Consider the following 27985-nt stretch of genomic DNA (forward strand, 5'->3'; position numbering starts at 1 on the left):
ACAAGGAATTGTATCCGAAGTTTCATTAAAAGTTTCAAACTACATTATTGATTCTACTATACAATGTTAAACAAAGAATTCTCCCTGAATACACTGTATATGGAGGATGGATGCATGAAAGGAGACAAACATACAAAGATGTGCTTGTACTTGTAACATATTATTTTCATTTTTTTCTCAGTTTTAATACCTATACTGTACTGTATCTGTCACGACATGCACTGGCACAGTGAGATTGTTTGTGTCCACACTGAGAGTCGCATTTTTCAAGACAATTGCCTGTTGGGAACTGTCTAAGCGGAAAGCTTGTGAGGAAAGAAATGTGTGTACAAAAGACAGAGAGACAAAGAAAGACACAGACGAAGAACACACAAGAAAAATAGTCTATCAAATGGGTGTATCTCTTTTCAATTGCAAAGCAGGTACAATTATGGAAATCGACATTCAGAATCTTTTTTTTTTTTTTTGAGAACACTATCATTCCTCTGTTTTAGACGTGGTTTCTCTCCTCTTGACTGCCATTTTCTAAAGCACCTTCAGCCTGGAACATCTTAATGAGGTCTTCTCTAGGAGCAACAGGGTAATGCTTGCATGCTCGCACACAGCAACTTGAGGTGTATGCTTTTGAAAAATAAGAACAGCAAAGGTGTTTTGGAGTAGATGCCTGGTGGAGTTGAACTTTAAAGCTCCTGTACTAAAAAAAAAAACAAGACAGGCAGTCAGGTCAGACTACACAAGGTAGATTGTTTGTGTGGAAGTGCATCAAATAAAACCTTATAGAACTTTTATAAAACCTGAGTTCCCAAACATTTTCAGTGACTGTTTTTCAGAACCTTTCCATGACTTTTCAAGGGCTCATAGTAAAATATCCATAACCATACACAATGTGTAACACGATCAACACTATATAGTATACTTTACTCCAGATGTTGATGATATTATTATAAGCAGTCTGCAGACACAAAGTAGTAGAGCTTCCAGAGTGGGGGAGTGAAAGCTGACAGTTCAGTTGGTCCATTGACTGTTTTGTATGTGTGGTACCTTCGAACTACCCCACTGTTCTTTCAGAGTACTTAAAATGGTAAACTACATTACGTCAACAGCTATAGAAGGCAAATTTGCAGTAATGTTACATTACATGTAAGGTTATCCATGGAAAATTAATGTTTCAATTTTATTACACACAACAAAATTCCAAGACATTTCCAACACTTTTTACTAATTCCATGACTTTTCTAGGTTTTCCATGACAGTGGGAACTACGGCTGCCCCTGACTTAGAATTTTCCTAGTCAGCCAATAGTCGTCATTTAGGACCATTAGTTGACTAGTCGCCCGCATGTTTACGATGTTAAATTCATTATTAAATGATATATTTTGGGTGGGGCAACAGAATGGTTTGAGTTGAAGGTGTGAGAAAGAATAGTATCAGTAACATTGTTAACACTGTGCTACATTACAGAGAAATACCAAACCGTACTAATGAACCTTCATTAATATAGGCCTATATTTTATCTACAAGTGCACGTCACACACTGAACGAGCCGCCTGTTAATGACGCTGTTGGCAAAGCAGTAATGATTGTGCTAAGTGGCTAATGGGCACGTAGCTACTTCCATGTTTCAGATGATACGTCATGTTTGTAGTCGACCAATGAAGATGAGTTTACATATCACCTTGGGTTCGTCCTTCACCTTCTCAAAATGATCCCACACTTTGGATTTCCTGCCCGACATGTTATTAACTAGCCTGTGGAATAACCGCAGGTACCAGCCCTGGAAATTAACCTGACTCCTGTCTGACTGCTGAGCGTGGCCACTTCCTGTGCCTGTCCTTTCAAATTTAATTCCCACATGGTCCAGTCATATAGGTTTTGATTTATTTGAAAAGGCGCAGCTCCTAATAGAGTTTACGTTTTTTTGTTTTTGTTTTTTTTTTTCAAATTTGTTTTGTTTTTCCTGCACCTAGGCGACCAATAAAATCTTGTCGTCCAATGACCTCTCTGGTCGACTAACGGTTGGTTGACTATTAGGGGGCAGCCTTAGTGAGAACCCTGTAAAACATTAATTTAGCTTAACCTAGTATTTTTTAACAATACATCCGGACATTTCTTGCCGTGTTTATTGAAACAAAATTGGGGCATTTTTTAACAACACGACAGGACATTTCCAGCCATCTTTACTGTGACAAAACATGATATTTTTGACATGTTGGGAGATTCCCATCCCTGTTTTTAGCAATCAAACTGCATATTTTGAGCAAAAACTCTTTCCTAACTCCAACCAAGTCATCTTTGTGCCAAAACCCAACCACATGTCAACCACAGCATTGTCAAAGCATAAAATTGAAAACTGGACCAAAAAGTAAAGTTTCAACATGTCTGCTACATATAAATGTACAAATTTAACATATGAACCATACCAATCTAACATATCAATGGTTGCAGAAACATACAACATTTGTTTTGGCATATTTATCCAGTCCTTGTTTGAATGTATTGGCATCACTGGCATTCGAATATGTCAAAATGTGTCATGGCTGTGTAGCTCTCCTGTAGCTGCATCTCCCTTACCTGTTTTGTGAGACTTGTCTGGCCCATGAGACTTAAATATCAACAGCAAACATTTTCAGTCTTCAGTCTGACTGTATTGGATAGACCAATTTAACAGGGCTTCACTTCAGTCTGGCTCCATACACAGATAAGAATAAGCCAGAGCAGCTGAGGAAACCTTTTCCTTTCCTTGATCGTGTTATCTTAAAGGCATATTCTCTCACTTCCACCGGATACTGTCATGTTTCTCAGCCCATGTTTTATTTCTCTGCTCTGCACAGGAGAGCCCTGTGCCAACTGAAAATTTGCCCCTTCTCTTTCTCTGTCTTTTTGCCTCAGTGTAGAGCTCTCCTATTCCTTTTCCTCACTAGTAAATAATGCTTTTTCATTGCACGCATACTTTAGCTCAACAGTGTGTTGAAAGCATTTTATGAAAATTAGGAGTTGTTTGAAGTTGAAGCTTATTTCAAACTTGAATCTCTTGGCCTTCTACTTCAGCCCCTCCCCTTTCCTCATTCTCTTTGATATGCAGGCGGTGTACACAGAGCTGATTGAATTTGTATTCATTTTTTTTTCTCATTCTTTTTCTTCTTTGAGGCCTGATTTCATCAAATGCGTTGGTATTACTGAATTTCTGGTGTTTGATAGCCATCCCTGCAATCTTTTAGGCTTGATGTCTTCTGGGCGAAGATTGCTGGATGAGAAGAGATGAAGAAAAGGTGGCTGATAGACTTGGATATTTGTTTTGCTTTCTAACCGCTGTTTGAAGTGGTATACACATGAGGGGGGTGGGGTGGGGTGGCGGGGGGGGGGGTGCTTATGAACCCTTGCGAGTCTGTGAAGCTTCCAGTGTAGATTCACTTAGCCTAATGCGCTCTTCAAAAATTCCACTTGCCCAAGCTCTTACTTCTTGCACCCGCCTCGCGCCCCCCCCACCCACCCACCCTCAGTCGCTCTCACATTTTCTCACATAAACACACAAAAAGTCACAGACGCTGCTCCCTCTCACACAATGCTCGCAGTGTTCAGACTTAAACCCAGAAACAAAATACATCAATGAAGGCTCTGTCAGCCTTGTCAGATTTGACAGCCTGTCTGTCATTAGCATAGTTTCGCTGAACAAATTGATGCATCTTTGGCCTTTTGAGGCACTTGTTGAAGTCGGCGTCTGTGTGAGAGTTTGAGTGGGAAGAGTACAAAACGCAGATTGCAACTGTTAGTTGTTAAGAAAGCTTTCGAGACTCATGAGTCTGCGGGTATATTTAAATATGGATAAACAGATACAAACAGTGCACGCTGGGATCCAGACAGTCACACATGCTCTCTTTCTACCACATTTACACACACACACACACACACACACACACACTGAGTCATAACTTGCTGTGTTTTTAGCCATAGGGAAGTCCTTTATCCACATAACTAGATTAACTCACAGTGAGCTCTGATCAGCTTAATTTGGATTCAGCCTACTTACCCTGCCATGGTCTGCCTGTCAGTCTGTCGGCATGTTCATCCGTCATTCTGTCGACTTGAATGGCAGGATGTTTGCCTGTATGTCTATATGTCACCTCATTTAACCATCTCTCTCCGTTGAGCCTTTAACAAGGATTATCACCAGCAAGTTACACCTCCACCCATTTTTAGCTTTTCCGCCCTCTCCCGCTCTTACAAAGCTCGCTGCGCAGTTGTTTTGTTGTCTCATGAATAGCATCGGAAATCTTTTACCCTTACAATGAACAGATGAATATATTATAGCCTTTGTTTACTCCAAAAAGATGTGCACTTGCTTCAGGTATTATTTTTCTTCTTCTGTTTTTAAAACTACATGTAATGAACTCATTCTGTCTGCATGTCTTGGCAGAGTGTCAATGCAATATATTGACTGCAGTAGTCTCTCAGTGTCTTTGGATTGAAGTATCTCTAGGATGCCCCCAGGGACTGACTGACAATAAAATAACAGACAGAATGTGGAAACTGTCAATTTTCTGAATCCAAAAAGTCTACATTTCAACAAACAGAAAATCTAATGCATCCTCTTCTGACAATTCACAACGCATGATGTTGGCTGTGTATTATTTCCACACACCAATAACTGAGTTTTGTCAGAGGCATTCCTGTTGTGGTTTACCACTTCAATTAAATTCAGTCACCCTTTGGCTTACAGTGATGGCTCCATTCAAAGCAGCTTTACTGCTGCATCAGAAATTCATAGTCACATGGCAAAGGCAAAACCCTTACGTTGCAAAGCATCATATGGAAATGTCGTGGAATTAAATAACGTTCAGAGTTTCCCCTTTAGTTGTACAGGCCTGAGCTGCCATGTCAGTTCATGGTGTCCATCAAAGCAAGTCCATGAACAAGACAAGTGTCTGTAACGTTACATGTCTTTAGTAATAGCAGAAAATTTGAGTGTCTGTTCTAAAGTTAGGGGCTGAAAACATATCGCGTCTTTAGGTGCTGGGTGCCACTCTTGTGCCTTTTTCTGTGAGGGCTTTCAAGAGCTCGGCAGCAGGTTGAGTCTGAGGTTTCTAAGCAACCTTAACCAGTATTGTATTATGGCCTATTTACCTGAAATCCTGAGTGCAGAGCTGATCTTCTTCCTGGCACTGTTTGTGTGTAGGCCTATCGTCCGTGGGACAGATGTAAAGCTCTGGCAGCCCTGCACTTAAATGTTTAACTTACTCCATATTTATCACAGACTGATATTTAAGGAAGAAGGGAAAGATATCTGTCGGCTGTGATTGGTTGGTCCTTGTCACGTGACATGTGGTGCGCGCTGCTGCGTTCAGTTGAACACCCTAAAAAATAGGCGCTGGTCGCCTGGCGCATGTCTACATTAAAAACAGTGAATTTGAGGGCACAAAAAACACGCCATTTGTACGGCCCCTTAGTTGAACAGGTGAAGTGAAGATAACTGTGTCAATAGTAGGGGTTAACGGTCCATTGATCTGGATTATATATCGATTCAGTGATCACTGATTCAGTGTCATCGATGCAAAGTGAAAACATCGATCCATATCGTCATCTTTAGGATAGGCATTATTTTGAAAGTCTGTGTCACCGTCAAACAGTAGCAGGCAGATGGCAAGCAGCCACGAGAGATTATGAGGATAACATTATCTACTCTGGAATAATTCAGCAGAGTGGGAATACTTTGGATTTTGAAGAAAATACGGGTCAAGAGACAGAGCACATGCCGTATGTAATCAATGATGTTACAAGATAAAACACGACTTAACGTTACCTGCCTGGACAAGTGTCTCACTAACTTCTCACTACAGGAGCGTTAGCTTCTCTGTTTCAACAATGTTCGGCTGAGAAAACATGCATACAGGTTAAAATTCAACCGTGCTGTTCTATTGGGAGATACAGTGACTTAAACTAATCTTGAGTATGAAAAATATTAACAATACATGTAGTTTGTTAAGTTATAAGTAGAGGAAAAAAGTCTGCTAGCTGCCAAGCTAATTTATGCAATGTACTATATGGTGAAGCTAATAATGGGCAACTAGCAAAAAACAGTTGACATGTCTATGAATGTTGACAGTTATTACTGAGCTGAATGTTCTACTTTTGTTAAATGATCTTGTTGTTAACCCATGTTTGGCTGTTGGGAGAAGTTTGCCTTGAGGGCTTTAAGCCAGATAGACCTGAAGTTTTATGAAAAAGATGATGGTTTGGGTTTAAATGAAAAGACTTCCTCCAGAAAGGTCTTTCTGTCAGAGGCCCTGCAGGTTAACTTATCCCATGTGCTGTCTTTTGTATTAGTGGAGTCAGTTTGAAGTAAACTTTACTACACTTAAGCAGTAATAATTACTTACATTTTATCTTTTATGACAAAAAGCAGAAAAAGAAGGGGTGGCAGCTTCCTCTGTAACTGGTTGTGTTATATGGGCATATAGTATGGTTTCATATCGACTGCAGGCCCCCAAATTGCATCAAATAGAAATTGCATTGTGGCAGACTTTGTTAATGTATATCGGCAAGCATCGTATCGTTGTCCAAAGAATCGATATAATATCGTATCATGGTGAAACTTTTGAGTTACTCCCCTTGTCAATAGACTATCAGTTACAAAGAGACTCAGTAGGGAATGTCAAGCTAACGTGCTGACAAATTGTGTTTTTAGATGAGCAAGACTTGAGAATATTTGGTTAAAACAAATTCGTCATGCTGTTTTGAAGACTCAACTCCTGACATTTGCTTCTGGTATTCTTTACCACTGCTCAGGAAGAAGGAAATAACAGCAGTAACACATGAACCAGCTTTAAAAGTGACATGTCCTCTTCTTAAATAAGTTCTGTGTGATGGATCTAATTAATGCCAATGTGAAAGCAGTTCATGTAGATCTTAAAAAGTAACTGATAAATATTTGGAAGAAGCAGGCTAGCTGTTAAATATTTAAAGAAACTTTAAAGTGTAACATTTGAGGACAGAATTTGGTGTGGTGATGGTGGTTGGTAGCTGTGTTTTCGGAACATTTTCAGAACACCAATAGCTGTTGCTCTTGCTTGAATTCTTTTGACTTAAATGATGAGTGAAATAAATTTACGGCCGTGAGTTCACTCAACTTATTAAATTAAGTTTTCAAAGAAACATAATAAGCATATGAGCAGACTTGCCAGCATGCCCTGTTAAGAGCTAAAACTGTCCAGAGAGCCCTGTGTTTTGTAGTTTGAAAGAAACAAACAATGGAAACTTGCTGTGTGTCTTTAATACGTGTTAAATTATGTTCATTTTCATAACAATGAAATTAATAGTGTCGCTGAACTAATGAGGACGTTTCTGAGGTTTAAGTTTGCTAAACATGAAATTCGTAACATATGGAGTTGGTATTGTAAATTGCTTCATTGCCCATGAACCAGTTTCCCCGATGATCAAATAGTCACTTAAGACTTTGTGGACAAGGAATCAGGGGGGCATGGCCTCTCCGGACATAAAGACACTAAGACGAGTGGCCAAGGCTCAAGAGTCCCATTACAGAGCTCAGCCTGTGTTCACAGAACTAAGGTTTCAATACGTAACCACTGGTTCCCCATCCTCTAACTGACAAAGATGGGCCGCGAGGCTCGTTCATTACTGAGGTCTGGAGAAAGACAGCGAGATGAGGCTGAAAGATGGAGAGAGGGATGGACACAAAGTGGGAGGGGAGCAGGACAAGGAGGCACGGAGAGGAGAATTATATGAAGAGCCAGAGGGAAGGAGGGGGAAAGATAGCAGGACAGAAAGCATGAGATGCTGAGGAAAAGAAGGGGGATAGAAATAATGAGGGATGGAAGGAAAGTGGGGATAAGCGAGGAATGGAGGAGAAGGAGGGGGCAGCAAAGAGAGAGCTGAGTGGAGCTGAGGAGGCGCTGGGCCTGGGGGATTGCTGCGCGTTTATCCTCCTCTGCAGCAGGCTTCTGAAGCACTACCTCAGGAAAAGACTTTAAAGCAGGGTGGCTGCTGCTCTGCGCTGATCTGTTAATACCCACAGATACATGAGGCTCCGCCATAGTACTCTGGGGGTGGGGTGAAGCGGGACAGTGTGTAGAAGTCTGCATGTGAGTTTGTGTGTGTGGGATTTTTTTTGTTATGTGTTCAAGAATCATATCATATCTCTGCAGACGATATCCCATCCCCACCACTAGCTTGCCCCAACTCACCCAGAGACATGAAGTTAGCGGAGCGATTAAAAGATTAGATTGGACTATCATGTGGCTGTGTGTCAGCATTGACACCTAAAGCTGCTGCTGTGAATATGTGTGTGTGTGTGTGTGTGTGTGTGTGTGTGTGTGTGTGTTGGTGGTGGGGGGTTATGACTACCCTGTTTTAGGATCCTGTATAAATAGACTCCTGCCTCCTGGGAATCAGTGTAAAACTCCCTCAGAGCCACAGTATGCAGCAAAAAATATACACACTGGGAGGTGGAGAGGCTGCATGGGATTTGTGCTGGCTGCTTCACAGAGGACCATGTCCCGTGCTCTCAAGGGGGCCTGCATGATTAATTCAACGAAAGTAAAAGACCTAAGGGGGGGATAAAGATGTAAGATGTGAAAGATCAATTTCTTTGTTTGGCCCTCCTGTACTGTAAGAGAGGTTTTTTCCCACAATCTGCATATGGCCAGGGTTTTTTTTTTTATATCAAAATATGCTTTGTATACTGAATACGAGCCGTAGAAATGCCTCAATTGGAAAACTGAAGGGTAGAATTTTTATGAGGGTGTGTAAAACTACATTAAAAGCCATTTCCTGAAAATTCATTTGTGGCAGCCAACATGTTTTTCTTTGCTTGTTTTTGACACACAGTCCCCTCAGAACATGGAGCAAACTGTTGTTTTCAAATTTATTTAAGGAAAGCCTTCAACAAAACTTCCTCAGTGCTGTCCCTCTGAACTCCTTTGTAAATGTATTTTTATTTTTAGCAAAGTACATCTTATTATTAATTGGATTTAGTTAGGACTGTGCCCGACTCAGAATTGTGTCAGTTGAATCAGATACTCTGCTGTTTATTCATTTCTTTTTTACAATTTAATTTGAGTGTCATCGAGTTTCTGTGACCCAGCTACTTTTGGGTAATTCATTTTGGTTGTTTAGCGGGATTCAAAATGATCAGCAGCAAAAAATAAAAAAACTAGGGAAGGATAAAGTTTCACATAAACACAGCAGTATGATGTTACTGTTTGTGTGTTTGTGTAATTGTATTATTCCCTTTGTGGGGACAAACAGCTCTGCACACTGTGGGGACTCACATCCCATCAGGGGACAAACGCCAGTCCCCAAAGGTTAAACAAATAAATATTGACAATTGCTGTTGGTTAAAGATAGAATTATGCTTCAGTTAAGGTTTAGGGTGAGAACTGGTTTAGGCATATAGCGGTTATGATTAATGTAAATACCACGGCTGCCCCCGACTTAGAATATTCCTAGTCGACCAGTAGTCATCATTGAGAGCCATTAGTCGACTAGTCGCCCGCATGTTTACGTAGTTAATTTAATATTTAGATAATATATTTTGGGTGGGGCAACAGAATGGTTTGAGTTGAAGGTGTGAGAAAGAATAGTATCAGTAACATTGTTAACACTGTGCTACATTACAGAGAAATACCAAACCATACTAATGAACCTTCATTAATATAGGCCTATATTTTATCTACAAGTGCACGTCACACACTGAGCGAGCCGCCTGTTAATGACGCTGTCGGCAAAGCAGTAATGATTGTGCTAAGTGGCTAATGGGCATGTAGCTACTTCCATGTTTCAGATGATACGTCATGTTTGTAGTCGACCAATGAAGATGAGTTTACATATCACCTTGGGTTCGTCCTTCACCTTCTCAAAATGATCCCACACTTTGGATTTCCTGCCCGACATGTTTTTAACTAGCCTGTGGAATAACCGCAGGTACCAGCCCTGGAAATTAGAGGCCGTGCACATGCAAAAAACACGAGGTCGGGCGCTAGGTGCTACTCTTGTGCCTTTTTTGTGCCAGCTTTCATGCATCATGTAGCCTATTTACCGGGAATCCTGAGTGGAGAGCTGATCTTCTTCCATGTGCTGTTTATGAGTGTGTAGGCCTATCATCCGTGGGACAGATGTAAAGCTCTGGGTAGCCCTGCACTAACATGATCAACTTCTCCGTATTTAACAGACTGAATATTTACAGAAGAAGGGAAAGATGTCTGTTGGCTGTGATTGGTTTGTAACGTGACTCCGGTCTGACTGCTGAGCATGGCCACTTCCTGTGTCTGTCTTTTCAAATTGAATTCCCACATGGTCCAGTCATATAGGTTTTGATTTATTTTGACAAGGTACAGCTCCTAATAGAGTTTCACGTTTGTTTGTTTTTAAGCGACCAATAGAATCTTGCCGACTAATGACCTTTCTGGTCAACTAGCGTTTGGAAGACCATTGGGGGGCAGCCCTAGTAAATACTTACCTCAGTGAAATAAGTCAAAAATCCTCACAAGTGACAAAAACTTGTATGTGCACGCTCAATGTGTGTGTGTTTCTGAATCATCCTTAAAAATTTAAAAATTACAGGACAACCAATCGAATAATAATTACGTATAACCACTAGTATGAAAGCCTCTTGATGACATCACATTGACGTAGTGACTCCTTTGTTATTTGTTTCAAGTTGGGAGCAAGGCTGTGGCAAATTGCCACTGTGGGGACAGGTAAATGATACCTTAAAATGCTCTAAGATGATGAAAGGCACTTCAGCATCACAGCAAAAAGCAAAAGCAAAGAGAGAAAAAAGATTGAGGAGAAGGACAAAAGATAAAACACACACTCTCTCACACACACACACACACACACACAATGAAGCCATTGCAGGCCCAGTGAGAAATCCGCACCATGTTGGTGTTTGATCAAGATAAGCTCAGAGCTTCTGCACCTCCTCGAGGCCCTGTGCAACTGTTCAGCAATAATCTCCTGAAGCTTCCTTTGGTTTCCAACTACAAACAGTTTGACTTCTCATCAGATGTTAGAGCTCCATGTCCTATTTGTATGTTAAACATTTAGTGCATTAAATATTATTCTGCATCACACAAGTGTTTTTTTTTTTAATCATGAATGTGAGCCTGAAAGGGTACGAGAAGAGAAAAGAGAAGAAGATCCAAGTATCCAATTAATTTAGGTTTATCTAATTGAGTTTTTTCACGTTATCTAAATTCGTGTATTGACTTCCTAACAGATGTGCCAGGATCCTACCATTTCCTTTATTGCTATGTTATCTTCTCCTCTGCTAAACATTATGTTTAGTCTTAATTGGGTTACAAGAGGAAAAACATGCTTTGTCATGTACTTGTGCTTATATGAATGTTTCCACTCACACCCACTTGATCATGTCATTGAGAGTTAAATGTGGCCTGCTGGTGCCTGTTAGACTGTTGGTTGTTTCTTATCGACCAGAGCCACTTATCCACTTGATCAAATTCACCTGTATTCTTAGATAACATGACAGGCTATTAGAAAGACGTGCTTAACCAGGCGTGTGATATTGCCTACAGTACAGTCTTTAATGATGGTGTAAACAGCAGTAGTATTGGGTCACTGCTTTGTGGTGTGATGGAGTCTCTGCAGCTGGAGTGTTTTTCCCTATAAGTTGATCCTTACAATAGAATACAATCTAATTAAGTAACCGCACAAAATAGGCCTACATGTTTGAAACTCCAACTACAGAGTTATGTAAAATTAGTGTATCTCTGAAACAGAAATCGAAAATTATTCACAAAGTACTCATTTGTTGCCAGGATATTTTGGGCTGCAGTAGATGGTACTGGTGTGCATTATATTGTGGCAGCCTCTTGTGATTGCGTTGCCATTTGAAGTGATTAAGAGAGATTTAGGTCCTGTTGTGCAAAAAATGTTGATAAATCAGATGTGGCACAGAGACTTTCAAGTTCTCCTAAACTTTAATGAATTGTTTTATGGCTAGAAAACAAAATAGACACAGTAAATTAATCAGTTATTATTATAAAGCAGTGATGGATCTTGCTAGGGGCCACCTTTCAAAATCTAATGCTGACGGTCAAACTGCAGTGGGGTGACCACCTCTAGTCCTGGCAATGCAGTGCACAGTCAGAGCATGCCAGAGCATTGATGAGTATGGTGGAGTGGAGTATGTGAAGAGCAGTAGAGTGAGAGAAAATGAAAAGGCAAAAGCCATCCAAGGGCAGTGTTTGAAATTAGCAAATTTGTGCATACCTTATTCTGTTAATGTTGGATATCTATTATGTTTATTGTTTTTTTTTTTTTTTGTTGTTTTTTTTCTGTTGATTTGTATTCAAATATCCGCCTCTCTAGTCTCTGTCAAAAGGTAGTTGTGTTTATTTTATAGTAAAGTGTAACAGGAAGTGTTGCAAAAACAATCAGCTTATAAACGGAGTCAAAAACGAGAAGATGTTTACAAAAGTAAAAGACAAGAAATGTTGGCAGAGAATCTCAGGGATATGTTTCATATCCTTTATTTACCCTTTATTTATTTATGGATTCATTTATTTATTGTAATAGCAAGAGGATCATATACCTTTCCAAAGTTCCCATAAACAGCTGCACAAAAAAAGTGATACAAATACATGTAAAGAGAAAAAGTGCAAAGTGCTTTGCATAATAAAATGAGATAATACACATAAAAGACAGGATAAGGTAAGAGAGATAGAGAAATAAGAGCTGATTACACACTCACACATTCTTACACAGTCTAAAAAGTCTTTAAAAAAAAAAAAAAAAAAGGTTTTAAGATTTCATTTGAAGCTGTCTGCTGAACCAGAGAGTCTGACAACCTCTGGAAGGCTGTTCACTGTACTTAGTAGACCAAAGGTGAAGGATCTTAAAGACCAGCATATCAGATGAATAGTAAGAAGCCAGTCCATTAAGAGAAATAAAAACTAAAAGCAAAATTTTAGAATTAATTCTAAAATGAACGAGAAGCCAATGAAGAGGCTTTAAAACAGAAGTAATGTGTTCTTGATATTTTGTCTTGGTGGGTAGACGTGCTGCTGCATTTTGGATCATCCACAGTTTGTTTTAAGATTTCTTTGAGAGGCCTGAGGACAAGGCTTTACAGTAGTCAAGTCTGCTGGGGATAAAAGAATGAACAAGTTTTAAAGTGTCTTCTTTAGAAAGAAGAGGTTGCACACGGGCAACGTCTCTAAGAACAAAACACAGGTCACAATCGAAGATAACACCAAGGTTCTTTTTTGTTCAGGTCCAGCGTTTGTAAATGGCTATTTGTGGTAGCCTGGCACAATTAAAACATCTGCCACCACGTTTGCATTTTCTATTTCTGGTGATGGACTGTTCATTAGGAGTGTTGTTTGAATATATATGCTGTTCGGTAATGCATTGCTCCAGATTCTTGGAGCCCAGAGCGTTCTCTAGGCACAGACAGAGCAGCAGAATGATAGACACAGTAAAAGTGAAACTTAACCATTCATTGTGCTGGGTCTATACATTTGCTTTCACTCGCGTCTGCAGCAGCCGCTCCTCTCGTCCATCGATCTGGGGCCGTATTCACAAACATTCTGAGCATCCTCTCAGAGAGCTCCGAACTTAGCTTGAAAATTTGTCGTAAGAAGTCTTAGCTAAGGAGTGATTTAGGAAAGTTCTCAGATCAAGGAAGGGATAGAAACTTTTACCTTAGTGAGGAGGTGTGGTTGACCCTGTTGCTAGGTATGATGCATTCTTTTAACATATGTGATTGGTTGCCCTTAGTGGAAATGAAATGAACTGCTGACTGTGAAAGTGTTGTCATTGTTCGTGTGATCACTCTGCTGATGGATGGTTGAGACAGACTCAAGTTATCACTGCTGCACTGTTGCATTTTTCCAGTTTTCCAAATATCTTGGTGTTGTGATCATTTTATTTCTGGTGTTACAGCCTTACACCACACATTATCCCTGCACAGTCTAATCTGTAGCATTTCATTTACTCACTGTCATCCAGCGTTTGGAAAATATCTTTGTGTTTCCACCATTTTCTCTTCTGATTAAGAAACTCTTCAGCATTTTAAAAATCTTTACAAGGACTTAACTTTAAGGGGAAATTCTAAGAAAATGTCAAGAAGACTAAGAATTTTCTAAGAATTTCATCACTAGGAGCAACCCTTTATACTAGGAGGCCCCTGTTCTGATCAGCTCTGATCAGATTTATTGATCAATTATCCACCCTGCGAGCACCACAAACAGTTGCTGGGGAAAAAAAATCATTCATGGAGAGTTCCACCTAAACTGCTTTCACAGACCAACAAAACCTCCAAATTTAGAGAGGGGACGGAGCCTGATACACAAGGACACATGGACAAGAAAAATAAAATCTAATTCTGTGGGAAACAATGATTTACCTCTTGTTCTTGTTTGTACTAAGTATAACAATTCAACAATAAATATTAAAGATAATAATAGTGGCATTTTTTTGACATTGACTACACAGACCAATGAACCAGTGTTGATGCCTTAAGAGGGCTTGAAATTATGTTTGTGCTGGCATTTCAGTCAGCCGAACATCCACCCAGTTCAAATGACCTCCACTGCAGCCAGTTGAGAGAGATTGTAAATAATGTTCCACTGAATTAAGAGGCCTAAATCCTGAAGCTTCATCTTGCTGACAGAGTCAGCGGCTTGTAATCTGGGCGCACAGTTTACAGGGTGACTGGGTTTCGGAAAGTATTTTTTTTTTTGTGTTGTGTAATGCCATCGTCAGGACAAAGTTTGTGTGATCAGACTGAAGTTAGACTTTAATTAACATAGTTAAATAGCTGCAGCGCAGTCTCCACGGACCTCTGCGTGGTAGACTGGAGGTAAGGGAGGAGGAGGGGGGGGTGGGGGAGGAGGTGGTTTGGAGATGTAAAGGAGGTAATTAAATGAAGATTGTTGGCTATTGAATGATCTCCTGGGCAAATACAGTACCTCCTCTTCTCCCTCCCCTCCTCTCCATCTCTCTCCCAGCCCTCGCTCTCTAGCCTTACACCTGAGATGAAGATGACAGTTAATGATGGTGTTTTTTAAAACCACTTTACCTCCTGCCCTATAGCTCACTCGCTCTCTCTCCAGACAGACCGGGGATATTTTTTTTCACCTCGTCTTTCATCCTTTACCGAGATAGGTCTCTGCCATTTTTCTCTATGTTCCATTAGCAAATTGCCTGCCCCTCTTTCTTCCCTCCGTGTTTCCACCTCCCCGCCCGCCCCCTAACCCTCCCATTAGAAATCTAACAGGGGAATTTATTCATCTGAACTGGGAAAAAACAATGAAGTTCACTCCAGGGTCTGTTTTTATTTTTCAGAAGTCAGAGCGGAGCCGCGGAGCTGGACGGAGACTAATGTTGGATGGCATAGTAAAGACAACCTGAAGGACCTGAGAGCCATCATTCGCACAGAGTGGCAGCAAGGTCATCTGGCAAAGGGATGGTGAGTCTGTTATTTGCATATGCCGTGGGCTGCGAGGTAAAAAGGTCTGCTTGGCATCTCAATTTGAATCATTTTTAAAAAGTGTTAAGACAACCATTAGTAAACTGACCAGCAGATTGTTTAATTTGCCTGGCTATAATTATCTTTTATGCAGGAGCTGGCTGAGACAAAATAATTCTACACTTTGAGTATAAAAACAGAAAAGTAAAAGCTGTATAATTTTTCCCGTGGAGCTGTTTGATTCATATTTATAACAGCCGTAAAACTTTTACTCTAGTATTACATTCAGTAATTGGTTGACATGCCACAAAATTACAGGTCTGAATTGAGTAAGTTTGGCCTAAAAAAGAAAATGATTCCTCCACAAAGCACAGAAGAGGTAGTATTTACACTGTAGGCAAGTCTGAGTAGCACATAATCACAACAAAATCTCTTGCTGAATAAATACATTAATGTGATCCATTATTACTAATCAATCTATTACATTCGCGACACATTCATATGCACAACACAACAGCTGCATTACATTCGGGGTAATCAGCACTTGATTACCATAATAAAATAAGTCAGTTAGTTAAAGCCGAGTCGATTAAATAAGAGAGGGAGGTAGCGAGAGAGGCAGTGTTTTCAATCCATGTGAGATTCACTCAATATTCTGTCCTCATTTGTGTTTCACTACAGCATGTGTATTCCCAGCGCTCTGGATTACCCCACATCCGAAAACTGCTGAGTCAGGTGTCTTAAAGCCCTCGCAGACCGCTCCTTGCTTTAATATGTCTAGTCCTGTGTCAGGTCTTTGGATATCAGGGTTAATATCTAACTGAAGGATCCAATCTTGGAGATTATGTGTGTTTGATTTTGTTTACACCATCTGCCACGAGATGTAATTGAATGTACTGCATGGTATAATCTGATACATCCGGGGGTGATGTTTTGCTACTGCTGTCATAGTGTGTGTGTGTGTGTGTGTGTGTGTGTGTGTGTGTGTGGTGTTCCATAGCCAGTAGATGCCCTGTAGGGATCCAAAATAGCCGGTAGATGTCCTGCAGGAATTAGTCCCAGCCTTATGGTGAATCATGCTCTCAGTGCTAAAGTCTCTACTCATTAAGGTAATATCCTCTGTATTTGATTAAGGTGTTGAGGGAGGCTACACACCCTAATGTAAGCTCTCTCTGTTTGTATTCAGCAGTGTATCCAAAATAGTTGACTACACTGACAGAATTGTTGCCTTCCCTGATATCTATCCTTCTTTACTGTATGTGCATTGCTCTTTCAGTAATTTTCTATTATATATGTTTCTATGTGTTTATGTTATAAATATTTTGAGTGTGATTTAGGCCTCCCACCGTTGGGAACATTTAACACCACAGTCCTCATTTACCACAACCTGAAGCATTTGATACTTACGCTTGACACGCGCATTAACATTTTGGTCTGATGCTGCCATGTTAGAGTGATGAGTGAGCAGGTGCAGCCGGGGTTCAGTGTCAGGCTCAAGGACACTTCGACAGGGCACAAGGCTGCTGCTGGGACACATCGGCAATTGAGGTGATTAAATCATCCCTATTACAGCCAGGTGTCTCTAACTGCCTGGTGTACAATGAATAATTAGTATTTAACTGTTCATACTTTTAATGACTGTATGTGAGCTAGAAGTACTGTTTCTATAATTTAATTTTTTTAAGACAGAGTGGGGTTATAGATTGTCTTTATCTCTGGTAGAAGAATAGTTTTGGGAAATAAGTTTATATGCTAACCTTCCCAGAGACAGTTAGAGATCTCAACCACTCACACACCTGTCTGATAAACATGAAGCTATAGCCAGGCCATTGTTAGCTCGGATTCAGCCTGGGTACCACACACATCTGCGAGCTCATGTTTTATTTACTAAGGCAGATGTTTTTGGTCTCCTTCACCTTTAAACAGATTTCCACCTGACCTTACATGCTTTGGGCCAATCACAACTGATATGGGGCGATATGGGGCGCCCCTCTTTACTAAGCTAGGTTTTTGCTCATGATGGCGAGCATACACCTAGCTTAGTAAAGAGAAGCAGAGTTGAGGCATTTTACAACCAAGATGGCTGCAGCTGATGCAGCAGTTGTTCACAGACATATTGATCCGACACCATCACTGCTCATGTCTGCATGCTACGGTCTGTTTACATCTGTCTGCTGCTCACGTCAAGGTCACACGCCTTTGCTCTGTAGCCCTTTCCAATTGAATCTAGAGGCGTTTTCGCCTCTGGCTGTTGATAATGGCTCATGGAAATCAAAAATGAACTAAGAGGTCCCAGACTAATAAGCATTTACAATTTGGTGTGACAAGGCTAGCCTAGCCTACCATTAAGGCTGGAAACAGAAAGAAGTAGCCAGCCTGGCTCCAATCACCCCCTATAAAATTGTACAAAAACTGGTACAAAAATGACAAGTTCAATCAGGAGAGACTAAAGAATGAAGTAAACGTAATATTTGATACGAAATATGAGTGCACAGATTAACACATCATTTGCACTGATTAAGATTTAACAGAAGTTTTTGGCGCTTGGACACCAGAGTGAGATATTTTGTGATCGAGGGACATCTGAGCGGCAGCTGGAGTCTAAACACTACTGGTGGTAGTGGTGGCTAATTACTCTGAGGCTGATGGCTGATGAGGCTTATTAGGCTGATGAATCTGCAAAGACTAGGTGGTGATGGGGAGGTGGAGGGTGCATATGACTGCAGCAAGAAAGAACTACGGCAGACACAGAAACAGATTTAAAATGAGAAGCAGTAAGATGATAGGCCGACAGAGAAGGTGGGCTGTGCTATTGGTTGATTGTGAAACAGCTGATGACTTAATTGACAGACCCAGATAATGTCACCTAGAGATAGAGAGTGACCAAGCGTGCAAGGAGTGAATGGCAGGGTGAGAAAGAAAACTTGCAGCCTGAGCATGAAAAGTTTTGCTTTTGCTAGAGCTTCATTTCTTTTATGCGCTGGACTATTTCTTGTCTGGGTGCAGTATTTTCCTGGAGTCTTACTGTCAACCAGTGCAAATGCACTACAAAAAAAAAAAAGGATATAATGTGTTAATTAGTGAGCTTTAGTGTGCTTTCAGTCGTTATGCTAAGCTAACATCTTCTCTCTCTGGCATCAGTAACCATATTTCCCAAATGTTGAACTATTAAACTAAAATGCACCCTCTTATCTGTTACCATGCTGTGCTGCAGGCACATCCTACCAAAATCTCTAAACCCAATATTAATACTCACCAGTTAAGTGAACTCTAACATTTGGAGAATAAATTTCATGTGTTGATACAAGGTTCAGCAACAGCGCTTGTCATCATAAAAACAACAGCTACAGTAGACTTCAAAGCTGCATCCAGAGAAATACAAAAAGAGGATGTTGCATGTGATTTGTCTTTTTTTTTTTTTTTCTTCACCCCACAGAGGATGTGCAGTTCAAAGAGGTAGAGTAGTGAAAAGTATGTCACTGGTACCACGCCAGGATAAAGTATTACTAGCTTTAAATCCTTCAGCGCTGATCAAAACCAGACTTGCTGCACTCACAGAGAAACTGGTACATCCAACAACACACAGCCCTCCACACACACACAAGCACACACACTTGTGCTTTGACAATAACTTGAACAATAACACCAGCAACAGTGACCTTTGTGATCTGGTTCACAGGCCAGATGACAGTCAGCAGTGGACCATACCATGTGGCTAGGGATGCTGTGGTCCCTTTCTTTTATCAAACAGTCTCACTGCATATTTATTGTGCAGTATTATCAATAATGCATCAACAAACAAGGCCGAATTGTGATTTTGACCCAACTCTACTGGTCTTACAGATATAGGTGGTGTAGCTGCAGTGTTCTTGTGCACAATGAGTGTATTCAGATTAAGCCCGCAGGAGCGGTTCTGCTCTGGGGCACTGGAATGATGTGAGATGGAAAATGCTCTTTGGAGTATGTTGCTCCAGCCCCAGAGGTTTAACAAGCAAAGATTTGGATTAACTTCTTCAAATGAAAATATGACTGTTAAGTCTGCATGTCTGAGTTGGGGGGTTTTTAGAGGCTTTTCCAAATCTCAAATTCTAACAGTTTAGTTCAGGAAAATTTGTAATGTGCAAGTTTTAAAAACCTGTGTGAATATTTACAGTACGTCTGTGTGTGTGTGTGTCTGTCTGTACTGGTTTCTCCCATCAGCGTGTTTATGCACACACAGTGTACGCTGTATCCATAGCTGTGTGGACAAGAGTGTGTTAGACTTTCTGAGTTCATTTGCTCATGCTTGTGTACTCACATGCCTCCATATGTCTCATAATCCAGGAGACTGGCACACATCATCGCGTTGGGAGCTGGGGAATTCAGAGCTGTTCTGCCACATTCATCAGTCAAAAGAAACAGACAGAGCGAACTTATGTGGCTGTGTTTAGCATATTACACAAAATAAAGAAAGATTCTGACTGCGCGCGGGGAACGGCTGCCGCGCTGAATGAGGAATCCGCTGTGGAGGAGATTCAAAGGGGCAATTTTACACCAGCTTATGAGCAAGGGGAGTGAATAGAGGGATGCACACTGCCTAGAGACCGCCAGATGTTACACAAGGGAATCCATCTACAGCACGACTGACCAAGGGTGGAATGATTCTAAATTGGCTCTGAAAAATTGGGTCCTTGCATACAAACAGATGAAGGAAATATTTAGGGAACAGAGTGTCTTAAGAAAAATGGTTGCCAGATTAATTCACCGCCTTTTTCATTACCTTTGCCAAGGAGGTTATGTTACGAGCTCTGTGTGCCTGCCTGCTGTGAGCTCATAAGGTATCTCTCAATACATCTCAAAAACTAGACAGATTTAAGGAACGAATTTTAAAGCTGGTCCCAAATCAGATTCTAAAGAATTTAATATTACAGCATTTCTGAAAATGTTTGCTAGTTCTCCATCAATTACGGCACCTAGTTTGCTGTGGTCCAGACCTTGAAATTCGCCCACTGCACTGAGGTTATGCTGACTGATTCATCTGTCATCACGACATGACACAGAAGTTTCTCAGTTGAAATAAAAACGACCATTTAGTGCCATGGACGGGACTTGCACTGGAGTAATGACAATGGTGAGCACTGTAGATGACATAAAAATATTGGTAAAAAGTAAACAAAGAAAAAGAAAAATACAGGTCGGTGTAATAAGTAAACTTTACAAAACAAAGAGCATTTTAATACGTAAGCAGCAATATAAGCAAAATACAATAAAGACTCAGGCATGTCTTCAATAATGCCCAAGATTGTAGTTTACTTTACTCCACTCCACACTTAAGATGTTTTAACACTACCGGCCAATATCCGCTCTAACAACCGCCTACCTACAGAAGCGATCCTCCAAAAACCAAAGCATTTTTAAAAGCAACTGTTGCCGCTACGGTCCACAGCTGCAATGGCTGGTAGATGCTTTGGAGAACACTGGCAGAAGTGCAAGCAAGCTTGTAGCTGCATACTGACGCAAGATTCAGTTTTCAATTCAATTCAGTTCAATTCAATTCAATTCAGAGGGCTTTACAGTATACAACATCCCTCTGTCCTTGGTAGAAACCTCAGGAAGAGCAACTGAGGAGGGATCCCTCTTCCAGGACGGACAGACGTGCAATAGATGTCGTACAGAACAGATCAACATGATAAATTTGCAGTTATCCATATGACAAAATAATACATAAAGAGAGACAGACACAGAGAAAGAAGCAGGGCAGACATTAATAACAATAGCTACAATAAAATTAATTTTAGTAACAACACACGATCCAGGCGCAGCTGCGATACGAGGGAACCTGCGAGACAGTGGAGCACAAAGGCTCTGGTGAAGAGGCCTAGATAGTGACATGCCGTAAAGCCAAGTTAGCGATATGCGGGAATAGGACGTATATGTTCGCAAATGAAGGAGAACCAACTTTTCAGAAACTGAGGAGAGAGAGAAGGAGAGAAGGGCTTGGTGTATCATAGGAGCAAGACAACGTAAATCACTGAAATTACCAAAGACTTCTACATGTGTTGACAGGTATTTTGACAAGTTTTGGTAGAAAGGTTCGACATAATCAGACACAATCAGTACATTTACATGGACAGTTTAATTCTGTTTTCATTCGGAATGAAAGTTCATTCCTATTAAAAGTGATCTTGTAAACACCTAATTCGGAATGAAAATGGCCAATGCGATTGAAAATTCAATCCGATGTAAGAGGCTGGAATATTCCGTTTCTAATTCTGAATGAAAGAATTTCTCGCACTTGTATACACTCATTCCTCTTTAAGTTCATTCCGGTCTTTCTGCGCATGCTCGTTTTCTTGCCCTTCTGGTGCGATGATGTATATAGCGCGCATAGCAACGGGCTGACATAGAGCAGTCAGACTCGTTGCACTCACCTGTTTCCATTCGCCACAGCACGGTCTTCTATCTCCCTTCTTCGACCTTCTACCTCCCTTCTCCTCCTCAACAGACGAAGCATTAGCAGAACAAGGTTGTTGTCGTACTGCTGCTTCAAGAATATAAGCGAAACAAGCCCAAAAAACGCACTAAGAACGGCGACGTCAAGCATCTTGTTATCCAGAACGAGGACTACAGTGTTTTCTTCCAGTAAACGTAAACACGTAACATCCGCCCCGCCCCCTATCCAATCAGAAACCTTCCCTGCCCCAAACCTTGCGCGGACCTGAATAAAGGCGATTAAAATGCGATTAAACTGATTTCCCGTGTAAACCCTCATTCGGAATGAATATTTCCCATGTAAACTACCTGGACAGACTTTAATTCCGAATGATTTCATTCAGATATATTTCATTTTGAATGAGAAGCCATCATGTAACCGCACCCAATGTCAGACTGAAGATGGAAATTAGTGTAAAGAGTTGACAAGTCTGTCTGATATCAGGCTAGGTTCTTAATTTGTGCATATTATTTAAATAAAAAGAAAAAGCATTAGAAAATGCACAAGAGGAATGGAAAAAGTCCCAGAGGGCTTGTTAAACGACGTCACTGAACAATGAAATTAAAGACAGATGTAGATGCTTCTCACCAATTTACAAACACACATACGTATAAAAAAAGAAAAAGAATACAATTTGCATATACTAAAAAAAAAAGACCAAGGAAGAAAATAAAGGTATACATTTGATTTGCGAACAAAAATTACTAAAGATAAAAGACAAAAAATAAAAAATAAGGATTACAGTAACATATATTTGCACTGCTTACACACGCTGTATCATATTATTTACACAGTACAGTACTCCATTGAGAGAAGCTGCCGAAGATCTTCTTTAAAAAGGAGTGATTGTAAAGCAGAAAAGCTTTTCTATATAAGGGGTACGTAACTGCAAACTGTCCAAGGTTCATCTGTAGAACTGTCTGGTCTGATAACAGTGGATCTGAAACCTGGATACCAAGAAACTCTCCAAGGACACGGAAAGTGAATTGTTAAAAAAAGTGAAATACAAGAGTACACTCTCAAATGTTCAAAACATTATTAAGATATTCCAAGTGTAAAAATAATAACACATACAGAGGATTGCGGAGACTTGGCAAAGGCATCGACTGCTCTCTGAGTGCTTTCTATTTTTGCAGCATAATTGCAGTGTACTGTTGAATCAGCAGATAGCATGCTACCATGCTTTGTACAATGTAATATGAAGTCTGACGAATACAAAAAATAATATAGGGCCACACAGTGAAACAGCAGGCTGGTTTAAGAAGCCTAAAAGCATGTACAGTGTATCCTGTGACGCATGTCCTTTGTGAAGGCTACCTGGCCACTCCTGTCAGCGTCTAGCAAATCCCCAGGGAACATTGTCATGTGATTGAAATGAAGCAAAAATAAAGTTATGTGAAATAGCAACAACGCAGAACTGTAGACGCAACGTGGTTAGCAATGTAGGTATTAACGGTAGGGCCTTTTTTTCTAGCTAGAATGGCCTCAAAAAACCTTGATGAATTTATACTGTAATCCAAAGACACTGCTTCAGACGGCTAATCCTATGAAGACAATAAAAACACACCCCCGTATGAGACTGCTGTTTGTTCAAACCCTGTTATCTACGTATCTCCAGAGATGCTGTGATTTCATGGCAGATGGGAGAGGTGAGAGGCAACATCATAGTGCACACTCATCTTATTACATTACACATTGGGCAAACTGTGTGTGTGTGTTTGTGTGTGTGTTCGAGATTGAAACAACCGCTGGTCTAATCACTGAGCATGTTAGCCATGGCAGGTGGCTGGCAGTGAGGCGTGCTCCATGTTAAATCCAGCTCCTGTTGCGTTTATTGATCTTTTATCTTTTAAGAACTAACAGACAGGGCTTTTGTTTTTTGCATCTGTAAACCCTGACGGTGTTCGCAGGCTTTGGAGTTGATGTAGACATTGATTGTGACTGATTACAGGGCGGCGCATGTACGGTCAGCGCATAGAGATATGAGAAAATCGACCTTCCGTGTGCTTAGCGCTACAATTCTTCCCCAGCGATAGATATACAACGCTTAGGATCGGAGGGGTCCAGACTATTGTCCTTCAGAAAGGGCTAACACAATATAAATCAAGCAGTAGTGTTACAGTACATGTTGTTTCCCTGTCTATGCAGCATTGTAATTATGTGCCTGAGAGATAAACACCCCAGCTACTGTGATTCTTACATTCAAACTAATAAGTTCCCATAAGTCTTTTCTCTCTGTTTCAAAAGGTTTCCTCACATTCTGCATGCTTTCAGTCTTTCTTTGACTTCCTTCTCTATCTTGCACCAGCTGAAAATAAAGAACGGAAAAAAAAAAAAAAAAAAGAAAACCCACAGACATGAAACCGGAATAGAAATTCTGCCAGGCGCTGCCACCTCCTCAGATGCAATAGTGAACTAAGCAAGGGGATCTTTGAGGAAGCCAAGGGACTTTTAATGAACAGGCCCTTTATTGATCTGTGGACAAAACAGTCGTTAATTATGTGCGGGTGGGCATTTAATTGAGGGAGTGAAACAAGGTCCCTGCTTGCTAAGCTAATGCATGGTCAAGAATGAGGAGGATTTGATCGAGTCCTGTGCCATTGGGGTAACGGATGAGACACAAACGATCACTCAGCCCATGCCTCTGGATCTTCCTCCTCGCTCCCCTCCCGCACTTGTGTCTTTTTTTTCTGCTCCTCTCTCTCTTCTGTCTCTCTACGCCTCTCCCTTTCTTTGTCTTTTAGAAAGTGACACTTGCTGCGTTATTCCGCTCTCCCTTTGTTTCCAAATTTAGAAGAAATGCCCTCCATCTCCTCATTTTCCTCAACTCTGTGTGCTCTTTTGTTATCTCCGCAGCCCAGTCTGCCTCGCGCATTTTTGATTTTCTGACTCGTATAAATGGCAGCAGCGAGGAAGTGTCTGAAGCAATAGAGAAACTGGAGTGAGCATATTGACTCAATATGCTGCTTGTGTGCGTTTGTGTGTGTATGTGTGTGATATAGCACCCGTGTTTCTGTGGTTAGTGAAATCTAGTGTATATCTATGATTTGTAGTTGTCAGTCATCATCAGGCAGCCAACTGTCGTATGACTCCACTCAGCGAGCCTTATTATGTGCAAGCACAACTCCCCATCTCTGCTGACTGTCTGTTATATTGTCTCTGTGAACCCTCCGAAACTGATGGTCATTTAATAGGTTCTCGGCAGTAGATTTAGTCGATGATTCTAACGGTTAGATCAAATTTTAATGGTTATTACGCTCTCTCCTAAGAGTTGAGAAATAAAGCCGGGGAGATGGATGAATTAAGGATGAAGCAAACAACTGCTAATGACAAATAAATGAGAGTTAGTATGAAGACATGACTTTAAGATATGAGGGATTTTAAGATACAAGATAAAGTCATAATGACTTATTGATTACACTCATTTATGACCTGTTGTTTGAGAAAAATAGAAACACAACCAGCATATGTGGGAAATTCTTCGCTTTTAGTTGGAGGAGCAGCAGCTCTCTGTGGGATTAATGGGAGACGCAAATGTGGTAAACGAGCCAGAGCCCTAGTTAAACCTCAACAGCGGGGAATTTGAACTACAATCCATTAAATCCACTCGCTGAATTACTGCTTTTTGGTCAACAAAATAGAAAAACTGCTGCCAGACTTCTGCAGATCTGCTGCCCTGTACTTCACTGACATCTCAGTTAGTGAGCACATCCTGGATACTTGACTCCATCTGCCAGGCCGCCAACTCAGAGCAGACCGCACAAACAGAGCTATTGGTTAAAAGAATCTGCTTTTAGATAAATGGTTGCATGATTAGTCAACTAGAGGATTAAATGTTGCCACTCTCACTAGTTAGTACCAGTTACTAGTTGATTCAACTTACTATCAAGATACTAGGGCTACACCCGACTAAGAATTTTCCTAGTCGACCAACAGTCGTTATTTAGAGCCATTAGTCAACTAGTCGCCCGCATGTTTATGATATTAATTTGATTATTAAATGATATATTTTTGGCGGGGCAACACAATGGTTTGAGTTGAAGGTGTGAGAAAGAATAGTATCAGTAACATTGTTAACACTGTGCTACATTACAGAGAAATACCAAACCGTACTAATGAACCTTCATTAATATAGGCCTATATTTTATCTACAAGTGCACGTCACACACTGAGCGAGCCGCCTGTTAATGATGCTGTCGGCAAAGCAGTAATGATTGTGCTAAGTGGCTAATGGGCATGTAGCTACTTCCATGTTTCAGATGATACGTCATGTTTGTAGTCGACCAATAAAGATGAGTTTACATATCACCTTGGGTTCGTCCTTCACCTTCTCAAAATGATCCCACACTTTGGATTTCCTGCCCGACATGTTATTAACTAGCCTGTGGAATAACCGCAGGTACCAGCCCTGGAAATTAATGTGACTCCTGTCTGACTGCTGAGCGTGGACACTTCCTGTGTCTGTCCTTTCAAATTAAACTCCCACTTCGTCTGAAAATGGATTTACTCTGTTTTGACAAGACGCCACTCCTAATAGCGGTTTACGTTTGTTTTTTGTTTTTTTTGTTTTTTTCTGTGACTAAGCGACCAATGAAATCTTGCCGGCTTTCAACCCGAAAAAAATGTGCAAGCCTCACACTCACCCATGTTGACTAGATGTCTTCTTGCTAGGTTAAACAAAAAAGGTACCTTTGGGTGTACGGGAGATCCCAACAAGCTTGGGCCTATGCTTACCCAGTGGAAATTTTTGCTGCTGTCTTTTCTTTGTCTCGTCAGAAATGTATTTGCGTCTTAATTGGAGATCACTAAATTCTGATCGGTTCCTCCCCTTAGAAAAATTAAGGAGCAAAAGAATAAATAAGCAGCAGTTATTTTACTGTGCTCGTAGGCTTCTCAGAGGTTTCCAAACCCTGAGAACTGATGAGTTGCCACTTGAATTTAGTCACTGAGCCAAATTTCTGAAAGTGTGCACTCATTTATAAGCCAATCAAGTTTTCATGCACATCTCAAGAGCTGATCTTTTTCAGACAAATAAAGATTACTGCTGCGACTGAGAGAAAAAAGAGCATTTTAAGATCTTAAATTAGGATCAGGCCGAGACAAGACAAGGCTGCCTCTCTGGAGCTGAATTTAAGAAGTATGAGAAAATGGTCAAGATCTCATATTGATGTTATATTGAGCTCAGCTCTGTCTGGGAGAAACAGGCTGGACGAAAGAGAGATCTCATTTTGAATTTTCCTTTTCTCTCAGTATGTGTGTCACTATGTGGGCGCACCCATGAATGAGAGAGCTACTGTGTGAGTGTGTGTGTTGTTGACCAGTCTAAGTTCAAACTTTCATTTAAACATCGGGGATATAAGTTGTTACGCACATCCCTTGTAGGTGTACAGATAAATCATGCAGTTCTGACTTTTCCATTAAGCATAAACCATTTCATTCACTGTGGGATTTTTCCTTGTTTTCCTCCTGAGGCCTTTGTTGTGCCCCTTTCACACTGGACAAAAAAACCACAAATACTCACTGACATCTGGCTTTTGTATTTGATGGAAAAGGTCACAATCTACATTCAAATCCTGCTCAAATTACTGTGTAGCAGTTATGGGTATGGCTCTGATTGGCAGTGAAGGAAATATGACAAGTCTCAGCCCTCCTTTGTCATGAGTGCTGCCAGACAGTTTTGTCCATCTCAGTCCAACCAGTGTTCAGTTCAGTTCAACTCAACTCAACTCAACGCAATGCAATTCAATTCACCATTATTTATCCCGAAATAAATTCTTGTGCCAATTAATGCTTCAAATTACAGTAACACTAAGTACAGTAACCACAATTTTAACGATTCACAACTACTAACAACCAGACAGCCGGTGGGTTCCCCAGATCAGGGTCATTCACTGGGCCCAGTTTTAGAACATATAGAGTATTAAATATCAGGCAAAATATACAGATATACAAGTTAGAAGTGTTTTTAAGGAGAAAAAGCAAAGACCAATGCCTAACAGAGTAACAACAGGAGTATGGTAAGTACAAGAGTTACTAAAAATGAACTAAAATGGTGGAAAAAAACC

The 27985-nt window shown here is 40.6% G+C and overlaps 1 protein-coding gene across 2 annotated transcripts in view; it reads left to right on the forward strand.

Moving 5' to 3' along the window:
- Nucleotides 1-27985, forward strand: part of cdh22 (cadherin 22) — a 249081-nt gene that overhangs the window by 51908 nt on the left and 169188 nt on the right. For both annotated transcript variants that reach the window (XM_033627226.2, XM_078169868.1), the window contains exon 2: nt 15325-15448. The gene's annotated coding sequence lies outside the window, so the exon portion shown is untranslated. The remainder of the gene's footprint in view (nt 1-15324; nt 15449-27985) is intronic.

This window comes from Epinephelus lanceolatus, chromosome 1 (assembly GCF_041903045.1).
Source record: "Epinephelus lanceolatus isolate andai-2023 chromosome 1, ASM4190304v1, whole genome shotgun sequence".
Taxonomy (NCBI): domain Eukaryota; kingdom Metazoa; phylum Chordata; class Actinopteri; order Perciformes; family Serranidae; genus Epinephelus; species Epinephelus lanceolatus.